Source organism: Carcharodon carcharias, chromosome 6 (assembly GCF_017639515.1).
Source record: "Carcharodon carcharias isolate sCarCar2 chromosome 6, sCarCar2.pri, whole genome shotgun sequence".
Taxonomy (NCBI): domain Eukaryota; kingdom Metazoa; phylum Chordata; class Chondrichthyes; order Lamniformes; family Lamnidae; genus Carcharodon; species Carcharodon carcharias.
Window position 1 is genome coordinate 6640234 of NC_054472.1, and position 13638 is coordinate 6653871.

At 44.9% G+C, this 13638-nt stretch overlaps 1 protein-coding gene across 1 annotated transcript in view; it reads left to right on the top strand.

The window, feature by feature from the left end:
• Positions 1-10217: 10217 nt before the first annotated feature.
• ano10a (anoctamin 10a) overlaps positions 10218-13638 on the top strand; it is a 136711-nt gene continuing 133290 nt past the window's right edge. The window contains exon 1 of the mRNA XM_041189672.1: positions 10218-10342. The gene's annotated coding sequence lies outside the window, so the exon portion shown is untranslated. The remainder of the gene's footprint in view (positions 10343-13638) is intronic.

Below are 13638 nucleotides of genomic sequence, written 5' to 3' on the forward strand. Positions count from 1 at the left end.
TGCCAGACCCCTGAATGAGAGTCTGCAGGAGTGGTGAGCAAAACAGGGGGAAGAGGAGAAAATCTCTGCTTACATTGTGGAATGGGTGGCAGTCCCACAGGCTCAGTAGGTTAGAGAAGCTGGCACACAGCTTGCAAGTTTAAAAAAAAAAGACAAAGCCAAGCAGAATTGTCCAGAAAAAGGAGAAGAAATTGCTGCTGTGTTTTCGAACAGGAATGAGGTTTTACAATGTTAAAAGAGAAGAAGACCCAGGATCGCAAGGATCCCACAAAAACTGGAACTGGAAAAGCGCAGGAAACACAGCACAGAAAAGCTGACAGCTGCAGAGACAGCCCAAGTAAAAAAAAATGGTCACTGCTCTTAAAGCAGCAATACGTGTAAAGTGGTATATGCAAGAAAAATGGCTATTGACAGAAAATTAGAAGAGCCCCCAGAGAGGGGGCAACTCTGCCGAGGGGAATAAGAGACCCGAGAGAGAGGGTGACTCTGCCAAAGGGAACAAGAAACCCGAGAGAGAGGGTGACTCTGCCAAAGTGAATAAGAGACCCCAGAAAGAGGGCAACTCCATGGACGGCAACAGGAGACCCCAGAGGGAGGGCAACAAGAAATTCAACAGTTGAAAGAGAAGTTGAATGTTCTTCAAGATCAAATGCAAAAAGAATGTGTAACCAATCAGCAACATGAAGAAATGAAGGCCGTCTCAAACAATAGAATGGAATCACAGCAGGAGAAACATGAAGAGGGCTCAGGAGAAGCTCTGGTGATTGAAGAGGGCTCAGGAGAAGCCCTGGTAAATGAGAGGGCTTGAGGGAAGCCTTTGTGATCAAACAGGGCTCACAAGAAGACCTGGGAGTCGTGTATAGTTGGATACAGCCAGGAGACAGGAGTTCGGATGAACTCCAGCCAGTGCCAGCTCAGTGAAGCTAGCTGTCTAGTAAAGAGCTTAAGAATCAGCCAAATGAAGCCAAAGAGGCTTTGGAAGCAAAAGTCTCAGAATTTCCCAAGAAGCAGACAGATAATGAAATTTAGGAAGACTCAGCCACTGGACTTAGGCAAGTTGAGCTTGCATCTGAGAGAAGTCTGGCCAATAGTGAAGCCAAAAAGAAGGCACGTAGAAAGAAGATACAGAAATACTAATAGTGCCTCCACCCAGTTGAGAAAATGAGAGTCATAGGAGGTGCACCTACGCCAAAACGCCTCAGAGCTCAAATCATTCCTAGGAATGATCAACTATTATGGGCGGTTCTTACCCAATTTATTTACAGTGCTGGCTGTCCTGCAATCTCTACTCCAAAAGTACCAGCGTTGGTCTTGAGAGGTGCCCCAGAAAGAAGCTTTCATAAAGGTGAAACAATTGTTGCACTCATCCAATCTATTAGTGCATTATGGCCAGACGAAAGAGTTGGTGCTGACACGTGACACATCTCCCTATGGAGTGGGAGCAGTGTTCTCCCATTGGATGGATGACGACACAGAACAGCCAATAGGTTACGTATCAAGAACACTCACCACAGCGGAAAAGGGTTACTCACAGAGAGAAAAAGAAGGCCCGTCCATCATCTTTGGTGTCAAGAAATTTCACCAGTACGTACACAACCATCATCTTACAATTATTTCAGGCCACAAACCATTGCTAGGATTATTTGGTGAGGACACGGCTGTACCACCCATAGCCTCAGCAAGAATACAACAATGGGTTTTAATCCTGGCAGCCTACGAATACACCTTTGTACATAGGCTTGGCAATCAAATCACAAACACTGATGCCCTTAGCCACTTGCCTTTACAAGAAAATGATGAACACGTCCCAGTTCTACGAGAACTTGTTTTACTGTTAAATTTCTTAGATTCCTCACTGGTATGTGCTCAATAGATCAAAGACTGGACAATTCAGAACTCAGTCCTATCCCAAGTATGAAAACAAGTGCTACATGGTTGGTCACAGGAACGCGTATCTGACGAAGTTAAACCGTACTTATTGTGGGGAGCACGAGTGATAGGTCCTCCAGAGGGAAGGGAGCAACTTTTAATTGAACTACACAGTACCCATCCAGGAATTTCCTGAACGAAGACCATAGCACGCAGTTATCTATGGTGGCCTGGGATGGATGGCGAAAAAAAGAGTTTAGTAAAGCACTGTGTGCAATGTCAGTAACTGCAGAAGTTGCCAGTGACAACTCCATTATACCCATGGGAGTGGCCAGGTAGACCCTGAATGTGGTTAGGCATTGATTACATTGGACCATTCTTGGGAACAATGTTTCTGCTCATTGTCGATACCCATTGAAAATGGATGGACATATATGAGGTGAAGTCACCAACGTCGGCCGCTACAATTGAGAAACCACGTCAGAGTTTTTCCATTCACAGACTACCAGAAGAATTTGTTTCTGATAATGACACGGCATTTACAAATGCTGAGTTACAATGATTTATCAGCCTCAACGGTATCACTCATGTGAAAACTGCACCATACCACCTTTCCTCAAATGGACTGGCCGAAGAGGCAGTTCAGACGTTTGAGGCAGGCATGAAAAAGTTAACTGGCGATTCCTTGGCAGCCAAGCTAGCACGCTTTCTTTTTCATTACAGGACTACCCCTCACAACAACCGGCAGAGTTATTGTTGAAATGCCGTCTCAGAACGAGATTGAGCTTAACAATGCTGAATTTAGAGGGAAGGTGGAAAGGAGTCAGGGAAGCCAGAAAACTAGACATGACTGGCATTGTCGTGAGAGGAAATTTACTGTGAGAGAGATGGTATAAAACGAAAAACTTCGGGGAAGGACCAGAGTGGTTACCAGGTGCAATAAATGCGGTGGCTGGACCTCCATTTTACCACATGGAAGTGGAAGGCCGGATCATCAGTAAATATGTATTTAAGGAAGAGAGAGACAAATCACCAAGGTTTGGTTCCACCAGTGACCATGACCGGGTCTGCATTTCCTGTTGAGGATACTCAACCCAGGACTGACATGTCTGATGTTCCTGTAAGAGTTGAGGATACAGAACTGCAAGTGCCCACCCCGAAGCACCTGATGTTCAGGCAACTGCGGAAAAGGTGGTTCCTAACAAAGACTCTGAAGTTGTGGAGCTGCAACATTCCAGACATACCAGGAAACCACCTGGAAGACTGAACTTATAAATTCCTTACCCAGTGTAAATATTATGTTGTCTTGAAAAATATGTACTTGTAAATATAATATGTATAGCCGAGTTTAAAGGGGAGGAATGTAGTAATTATGGTTTTATTTAGTATGTAATGTACCTTTAAGAATAGTGCTTGTTAGGGAAAATCAGATGATCTGTAGTAACCAATAGGAGCGTAGCATGGGCTACCTCAGCAGGCAGTGCAGAGATGGAGTTGGAGTTGAAAGCACATGTGTAGTTGCTGCTGAGTATATTGTAAATAAACTTAAAGTTTCCACCCAAGAAGTTTCTGCTGATCAACTTTATCATTAATAGTACAACTCAGCCACCCCACAATAATTATCCTCTTCCTTTTTTGTGAAGACTGACACAAAGTCATTATTTAACAAGTCTGCAATTTCCTTATTTTTATTTGCAGCATTACCCACTAGAGGGCCCACATTATCTTTCACTGCCCTTTCACTTCTAACATGATTGTGAAAACATTTTCTGTTAATCTTGATAGTCCTCGCAAGTTTCTTTTAATATTCCCTTTTGCAACTAGTGTTTTTGTCTTTTGCTGCTCTTTATATCTCTTCAAGTCCCTGGGATCTGCACTATTCTTTGCATTTTATACATTCCTTGCTTTAGTTTTATGATATCTCTCTTGTTGACCTTGTGTTATGACACAGCAGTTGGTAAAAGCTAAGTTGTTTAAATCCCAGAGGAAAACTTGAACAACTGTCATAACCTATGTTTTCAATTGGTATGTTTGAGATGCAGCTCTGAGTTCAGGAATAAGACCACCAAGCCTCAAGGTTTTTTATATAAAACTAAATTAAACATTTATTAATTTAACAACAAATTAAACACATACACATGTCTACAAATTACTACGATTATAACTTCTAAACAAATCCCCAAATTAATCACTCCCAGGTAAATCTTCACCAAGGCAACAATAACCCATAGACTTTAAGCAGACACCAGGCAAAGCACATTTGACCTTATGAATTCAAAATTAGGGTCTTTGCAATTTGGTTCCTTTGCAGAGAGTTGTAGGCTGGTTAGATCTTAAATACCTCTGACTTACACACAAAATCCTTTCTGTTTATATCTAGCTTTCCTTTGAGTGTAAATTTTACATGGTATGCTAGGCTTTTAACGTCACATCTTCTAACAATAACATTTTCATCCCACTAATTTTATTAGTAATATAAACACATTGCTTGGCATCTCCCAGCTAAGTGCAAAATTTTACTCTCACTCGAATGCTTTATTTAAAAATGCAAACTGCCCCCTTGACACCTATGTTTCTAAACTTCCCACGTTTATCTAATTACCATTTCAAACCTACTTCTTTCTATACATCAAAGCACCCAGACTAGCTGGCTTTAATCCAATTAAGACACGCAGACCCCACTACAATCCTATTTTAAAAAATAGTTTCCAATAACATTATAGACATTAATGACACCATGGCTGTTTTATTTGGTAAGTAACTATCTTGTGGGTATTTACTGGTCCTGTATGAAACAATTTTTTTTTTTTTGAAAAATATACTTTATTCATAAAATATCTGGAAGAACATTATAAAACATTTCTAAATCGCCATCACAAAAAGTGCAATCAGATTCAACTTTTACACATGGATCACGAGGTGCTTCAATACAATCAATGAATATTACAATCATTTCAATATGGTCATTACAGACAGACAGTTCAATGGTATTGGAGTTATCAACATACATCACGTTGCATTCTGAGGTGCTTCAATACAATGATAATACAATTATTATTCAATGCATATATTCATTGTGAGCCGTACAGCCCGAGGGGTCTATACAGTTCCCAGTCCCTCGGTGCACTATGGCTGAAAGGTCTTAGACAGCGACCTTTCCCCATTGCGCCTTTGCGGTGGCTGCCCCAAGCTTTAGTGCATCCCTCAGCACATAGTCCTGGACCTTAGAATGTGCCAGTCTGCAACAGTCGGTTGGGGACAATTCTTTGGCAGACCAACAAGTTTCGGGCAGACCAAAGAACGTCTTTCACCAATTTGATGATCCTCCAGCTACAGTTGATGGTTGCCTCAGTGTGTGTCCCTGGGAACAGCCTGTAGAGCACAGAGTCCTGTGTCACAGCACTGCTCAGGATGAACCTCAACAGAAACCACTGCATCTCTCTCCAGACCTTCTTTGCAAAGGCACAATCCACAAGGAGGTGAACAACGGTCTCATCCCTACCACAGACACATCGAGGGCAACGTGTAGGGGGGGAGAGTCTCCTGTATGAGCAAAATACATTTCCTGATCACTTCCTGCTGTATTTTTACCCAATAATAATTTTGAAAAGTTTCCTGTTGTCAGTCTCTGTCTCGTCCTGTTAAAGTTAGCTTTATTGAAACCTAGAATCTTAGTAACCAAATTAACTTTCTCCTCCTGAAATCTAAAATTGAATTCAATTATACTGTGATCACTGTTAGATAAATGTTCCCCAAGTATTAACTAAATCCGGTCGTTCTCCATGCAGTATCCTGAGGGCTGCTGTTCATATGGCTTATGCCATGACATCACTATTGGGCTAGGCACAGAGGTAGGCCCCAAGACCTATCTCACCTGGTACAGGGATCAAACCTCCATTGTTGGCATTATTCTGCACCAGACTCTAGACATTTAGCCAACTCCGCTAACCAGCCCCCTTCTGGTTCATTACTCATTACTAAATCCAGTATGACCTGCCCTCTTGTTGGTTCCAGAACATATTGCACCAGAAAATTAACTTGAATGTGTCCAAGAATATTTGTTACCTTTCTGATTGAGCTACTCTGCTCTTCCCACTCTAAATGTAATTAGAAGTCTCCCATAGAAACAACTTTGCTGTTGCTACAAGCCTCTCTAATCTCAGAACTAGAACATTCTGCCACTTCCTTGCTGCTATTGGGAGACTTCTAGACTACTACGGTTACAGCTGTCAGTTCTTCTTTTTCCTCAATTCTAATCACAGAGTCTCTGCCGATTGCTTCCCCTTACCTATATCTTCTCTTATTAATATCGTAATAGGATCTTTAATCAATAAAGCTACCCTCCTGTCCACAGACAAGAAGATATCCAGCCTGTCAGAAATGCCGAGACCCTGACTCTGCAGAGATAAAACTTTGTTATTTCAAAATATTGCCAATCCTAAAAACCCATTGAGATCATCGGTTATATGTGGGAAAGCTTTATTATCTGTATTTTTACTTGAATGATATTTGCAGTTGTGATTGTTCACCCTGATAAGCTTCATCTTTCTACTGCCGCTGAACTTTTCCAGTGCTCAAAGCTTTCCAGTCATCAAGTCCAACTTATGCTTGATTCTTTGCGTAGATCCTCCAGCCAGGCATGTAACCTGGACAGCATGCTAAGTGTAAAAACAAAAAACTGCGGATGCTGGAACCAAAACAAAAAATAAAAAATACCTGGAAAAACTCAGCAGGTCTGGCAGCATCGGCGGAGAAGAGAACAGTTGATGTTTTGAGTTCTGTTGAAGGGTCATGAGACTCGAAACGTCAACTGTACTCTTCTTCACCGATGCTGCCTGACCTGTTGAGTTTTTCCAGGTATTTTTTATTTTTTGTTTAGCATGCTAGGTGTATCTGTCATTTGGAAGCAGAGTAACTTTCAAGCAAACAGGACTGATATATGATTTGACGCTGACTTAAAAGGCTTGGGGGAGGAAAATGAAAAGTAAGACTGCAAAAATGAAAATGTAAGAAGAATATAATGGTTTTCTCACCAGTTAATGCTGAGAGCTGGATTTCTGAAAACAGTCCCATGATGATCTAGGGATGTGGTCTTTTCACCAGTAAGACCCTGAAACAGATGAATAAACAAACAGTTAGACAACTTCATTAGCATCAGAGTCCCAATGACTAAGGGGTTGATCAGATTACTCATATTCGTCAGCTGAGGGGGGAAGAAAGTCTCAACCCAGTGAAAGTCCACAATTCTGGAAACTGGGGGTAAATGCAGGGGGTAATAGTCCAGGGGATGATGCTGAAATTTTCAACTTTACATCAAACATCAATGTTAAACTGTGGAAGAATTAAAATAGGCTGATGGTTCTTCTTTGCTCAGAGGGTAGTGAGCCTCTGGAATATGTTGCTTACTGGTATGGTGGGTGCTGACTCTCTGTATCCCTTCAAGAGGGAGCTGGACCGGTTCCTGATAGCTACAAAGAACGCGTCATAGAAAAGGTGTGTCTTTATAAATAACACTTAGACCATGTGATCTCCTGGACTGGTATTGATCACCTAACGGGCAGAGATGAAATTCCCACGGTACTGTATTTTTTCCCCTTGTTGGCCTGTTTCTCCCTCTGTTTTTTGCCATTCCCAGGGGATTACATGGCTGTGAGGGGTGAGGCAAGGGTGGAAGTCATGATTCTCTGATCATCATGATGAGGGGCAGGCTCAATGGGCCAGCCAGTCTTTTGCTCCATGTCAATTTTGTATGTGTCAAGAATATCAATACAGCTGCTTCATCTCATCCCTGTTCCCTGTCCCATACCTCTCCTCTGGATCCTGCCCTTTTTACAGTTTCTCCATTCCCATTTTCTCTAAATTCATATCAACCTTGAGCTCCAGCATTGATCCCTTCCACTCAACTCCTGCTTGTTCAGCATCCTTTCCTAGAACCATGTTAGTTGATACCATCAATAGTTTACTTCCCTCATGCTTCCCCTCCCTTCCAAAACCACCGTCATTGTCCCCTCCTTAAAAATAACTCAACCCAAATGCCAACTCTTAATTATTGTCCCACATCTGATTTTCCTGTCACAGGTCTTTGAGCATGGTTGCCTTCCAGGTCCCCATTTCAAAGAAACTTATTTTGAACCTGTTCAACCAGGCTTTCATCCCACTCAGAGTACCAAATCAATCTTTGCAATTATGTCTTGTGCAGCTGTAATCATGTTACTTTATTCCTCTTTGCCTTCCTGGACCTTCCTACCTAACTTCACTAAAGCAGACGACCTGGGAACTTGTGTGTAAATTGGTTTCTGGGTTTCCTACATTTACAAAAGTGACAGCATTTCAAAAGCACTTCACTGGCTGTAAAGGGCTTTGGGACATCCTGGAGTCATGAAAGGCAATATATAGAAAGGCAGGTTTTAAATCCCACCAGGAAATATGAGATTCTTGATGCTGAGAAACAAGAATGATCGCAGAAAAACCTATTGCTGGATTGTCTGAAATATACCTAAGGATGAGACCCCAATTCGGTCCCATTATTGACTGTAAATCCAAGTTATTTGGACTGTATTAAGACGGCAAACCTCATGCATGGGGCTTTGATGATTCATTGCTCCAGATGTAGTTATGAGGTCAGATTGGATAGACTGGTGTTATTTTCCCTGGAGCGGAGGAGATTGAGGTGTATTGAATTATGAGGGGCTTAGATGGGGTAGACAGGAAGGAATTTTTCCCCTTGGTGGAGGGATCAATAACCAGGGGGCATAGATTTAAGGTAAGGGGCAGGAGGTTTAGAGGGGATGTGTGGAAGAATATTTTCACCCAGAGGGTGGTGGGAATCTGGAACTCACTGACTGAAAGGATGGCAGAGGCAGAAACCCTAATAACATTGAAGAAGTATTTGGATGTGCACTTGCGATGCCATGGCATACAAGGCTATGGGCCTAGTGCTGGAAAATGGGATTAGAGTAGTTGGGTTTTATATTTTTCTTTTCCCACCTATTTTTATTATTTTTAAATGTATTTCCATCCATTGTTGTATCTCTACCTTTTAGCCTATTTCGATCCCTTCCCCCCATCCCGCCCCCACTAGGGCTATCTGTACCTTCCCCCCATCCCGCCCCCACTAGGGCTATCTGTACCTTCCCCCCACCCCGCCCCCACTAGGGCTATCTGTACCTTCCCCCCACCCCGCCCCCACTAGGGCTATCTGTACCTTCCCCCCACCCTGCCCCCACTGGGGCTATCTGTACCTTCACCCCAGCCCCACTGGGGCTATCTGTACCTTCACCCCACCCCACCCCACCCCCACTGAGGCTATCTGTACCTTCACCCCACCCCCACCCCCACTGGGGCTATCTGTACCTTCACCCCATCCCCACTGGGGCTATCTGTACCTTCACCCCACCCCCACCCCCACTGGGGCTATCTGTACCTTCACCCCACTCCCACCCCCACTGGGGCTATCTGTACCTTCCCCCCACCCCGCCCCCACCAGGTCTATCTGTACCTTCACCCCACTCCCACCCCCACTGGGGCTATCTGTACCTTCCCCCCACCCCGCCCCCACTAGGTCTATCTGTACCTTCACCCCACTCCCACCCCCACTGGGGCTATCTGTACCTTCCCCCCACCCCGCCCCCACTAGGTCTATCTGTACCTTCACCCCACCCCGCCCCCACTAGGTCTATCTGTACCTTCACCCCACCCCGCCCCCACTAGGTCTATCTGTACCTTCACCCCACCCCGCCCCCACTAGGTCTATCTGTACCTTCACCCCACCCCGCCCCCACTGGGTCTATCTGTACCTTCACCCCACCCCACCCCACTGGGGCTATCTGTACCTTGCTTGTCCTGCTTTCTACCCTAAATTATCACATTCCTTAGATAATATCACCACCTTCAACATCTCTTTGTCCTTTTGTCTGTGACATCTTTTGGTTATCTCCACCTATCACTGGCCCTCTACCTAGCTCTACTTGTCCCAACCACCACACCCCCCCCCCCCCCCCCCCCCCCACCCCAGCTCTTCTGTATTTCCTCAGGTTCTGACCAAGAGTCATTCGGACGGGAAACGTTAACTGTCTCCCTCTCCGCAGACCTGCTGAGTTTGTCCAGGTATTTTTTAATTCTGTAAATAAGAGATGCTGAAATGCGGTTACCGACAGAAACTTTGCTGCATCGGTCATGGTTAACGCCGGCCCACCGGCCGGAGCCCAGGCGTTGGCAGCACGGCCAGCTTGCGTTGCCAGCACGGCCAGCTTGCGTTGCCACGGCAACCCAGGAGCGGGGGGGGGGGGGGGGGGGGGAGGGGGAGCACAGGCGTATGACGGCGGGGCGGGTGCGGCTGACGTAAGAGGGGAGCGGCTGACGTAAGAAGGTGGGGGGAGGGTGGTGGCGTCAGCGTTGATTGACAGCCGGGCCGAACAGCCCTCTCCCCTCTTGGGTGTGTTGTGACCGGCGGCGGAGGCCTCAAGAGGTGCCGGTGAGTGAAGAGGAGCCGAGGGAAGAGGGAGGCGCTGCTCGGGTTGAGGCCTGCGGAACTGGATAGGGGGATGGGATGGAACAGGATAGAACTGGGGAAATGTTGGCCCAAGACATTGGTGACGTCATTCAGTTAATGCTGTGGGATCTTTCTGCCCACTTCAGGTCCCCCCACCCCCTGGGGGAGGGGGAGGGGGAGGGGGAGGGGGGTGCTGAGTTTGATAGTCCAAAGGTGGCATAGCTGTGCACTGTGGAGCTCCCTCAGTGCTGGAATGTATTGTCCATATCCCTCAAACCCGTGCCCACCTTTCCCTGTAGCACCCTGGCCAGTCTTCTGCTGCTGCCACGCCATTGTGACAACCCAAAAACACCAACCTGGTATTGCTGTGGCACCTTTTAATATCATGAAATGTGCCAGGGTGCCCCTACAAATTATCAGTGGCATCCTCTCTGTGGCCTCTTCCAGCCCTAAGCCCAGATATTTTCTGTCTTTCCTCTTCAACCTTGTCTTGTTCACAACATCCACTCTCTGCTCCCTTGATCCCATTCCTACTGAACCGTTGAAACTCCCCCCTCCCCAACTTCCCTTGTGGCACAGGTCGTTGACCTGAAAGGTTAACTCTGTTTCTCCCTCCTCGGGTGTTGCCAGACCAGCAGAGCATTTTTAGCATTTTCTGTTCTTGTTACACCCAACCTCTCCTCCTGGCTTGTTCCCTTCTTCCCCTCAGATACTGTCCCCATGTCCATTGTCCCTTCAGACTGCCACCATTGCCTGCATCCACCCCTGCCTCATTCATATGTTGCCGCAACTCTCATCCACACCTTTGCTATCTCCAGACTCATCCATTTCATTACTGATCTGGCCAGCGCCTCATCCTCCACACACTGTAAACTTCAGCTCAACCAAAGCTCTAGTACCTACATGTTATCCTGTACCAAGTCTTACCCGTCCAGCACTGCTATCTTCCATGATGCACATTAGTTCCCAGTTCCCCAACACAATCTGAAATTCTTAGCCTTATACTTAAATCCCTTTGAGATTTTACCTTCTCCTACCTCTGAAACTTCCCCCATTCCTCAGGCTCCTTGCGAAGTGCATTAAGAGGTGCCATCTTCCAGATGAGATGTTAAACCAAGGCCCTGTCTGCCCCTTCAGTTGGATTTTAAAGACTCTATGGTACCGTTTTGAATAAGAGCAGGGGAGAGTTACCTCTAGTGTCCTGGCCGATATCTATCCCCCAACCAACATCATAAAAACAGATTATCTGGTCATCGTCACATTGTTGTTTGTGGGAGCTTGCTATGTGCAAATTGGCTGCTGTGGTTCCTACATTACAACAACGGCTAAACTCATAAAGTACTACATTGGCTGTAAAGGGATTTGGGATGATCTGAGAATGTGGAAGGTGCTATATAAATGTAAATCTTTTCTTTTTGAGGTAGCTGACTTCTGTTTTGTAGATCCAACATTTCCTGGTTCAGTTTTAATTTCAGAATTATAATTTTTAAGCAACTTTTTGAGTGAATGTTTTATTAATGTGCAGGTAATGTGTAATTTCCACACAAGTTAATTTCAAAGTTCTGAAAACAAATTTCATGATGAAGTTGTTATTTTTGTTAGGTATGAGGGGTTCTGGAACAATGCCGAGTGGTTGGAGTTGAGAGACATAAGCTATGATCTAATTGAAGGCTGAATGGCCTTCTCTTGTTTTTTTAATTATTCGTTCATGGGATGTGGCCCTTTATTGCCATCCCTAATTGCCCTTGTTCAGAGGGCAATTAAGAGTCAACCACATTGCTGTGGGTCTGGAGTCACCTTCCCTAAAGGGCATTAGTGAACCAGATGGGTTTTTACAACAATCAACATCATCAGACTTTTAATTCCAGATTTTTTTTTATTGAATTTAAATTTCAGTTGGATTTGAACCCGGGTTCCCAGGGTATTATCTCTGAAGTACCAGTCCAGTGACAATACCACTATGCCACCACCTCCCCCTCATTGTTCCAATGTTCCGCCTGAAACATTAGAATGGCTTCCATTCCTTGAGCACAGGAGAAGGCCTTGCTAAACTAGAAAGGTTCCCTTTTTTTAAACTGCCAATTCTAGTTGGCAACTCTGCAAGCTAATCCTTGTTACAGAGGGTTGGCATTAAGTTTCTGTCTCTTTCTCTATGTGGGGAAAATAGTAGGTCTGCAGCCAGTTTGAACTCTTGATCTTGGGGTTACAAGCCCAGTACCATAACCACTTGGCTATTTAGGCCAAGCGTTAAGAAGATGTAACTCTGTTGAGTTAAAACCAATAAAACCAAATTAACAAAATTGGGATAAATCAGGCACAGCCCCTAATTCAGGTCAGCTGTAAAACCAAGAACAAAGTTTAAAGGAAACTTACAAACTTTAAATCAAAATGTGATTAAAGGGGTCAACAAAACACCCCAGTCCCCGCGGTGCCCACCGGGCATGGAAGGCCTCGAGAGTGCCAACAGACACCGCGTGCTCCCTCTCCAGGGACATCCGACCGCGAACGTAGCCGTGGAAGAGGGATAAACAATCGGGCGGGACTCCCCCGTCGATCGCCCGCTGCCTGGACCTGTTAATGGCTAACTTGGCCAGGCCCAGGAGCAGGTTCACGAGGAGGTCCTCCTCCTTCCCGACCCCCTTCCGCACCAGCAGCCAGTTTGAGTTTCTAACAATCAGAGAGAGTGTTAATGAGACCTCACTTTCTAATTTAGCACCAGCTAGTTCAGTGATATTAACTGGTAAAGTGAGTATGGTCTGTATTGAAAGGAAATTTGTTGCTTTAAGGTTATCTAATCTCAGTTGTGTTCTGATCACTGCACCTTCTGAAAAAACAGAAAACTGTATATGGAGTACATGTGAGATCACTAATGTTATGGCTCCAGGCACACGTGATATTAAGCTGTAGGAGTATGTACCTGATTGTGGGGACAACAGGCTGTGCTTACAGCAGTGACTGGTGACACTGAAACTGAAAGACCGGATAGCAAGGGCAGATCTGAATTCTGTAGCAGAAATTAATTCCTAACTTATTCACTAACGTCAGCCTTGGCTCAGTGACTAGTACTGTCTCTTCTGAGTCAGGAAGTAGCAGAATGATTTTTAAAATTCTTTTATGGGATATGGGCATCAGTGGCAATGCCCACCGCATTTGCCCTTGAACTGAATGGTTTGCTAGGCCATTTCAGAGGGTAGTTAAGAGTCAACCACACTGCTGTGGACCAGGAGTCTCATAAGGGTCACATTTAGTGACACAGTTGAGTATTTACAATAATCGTT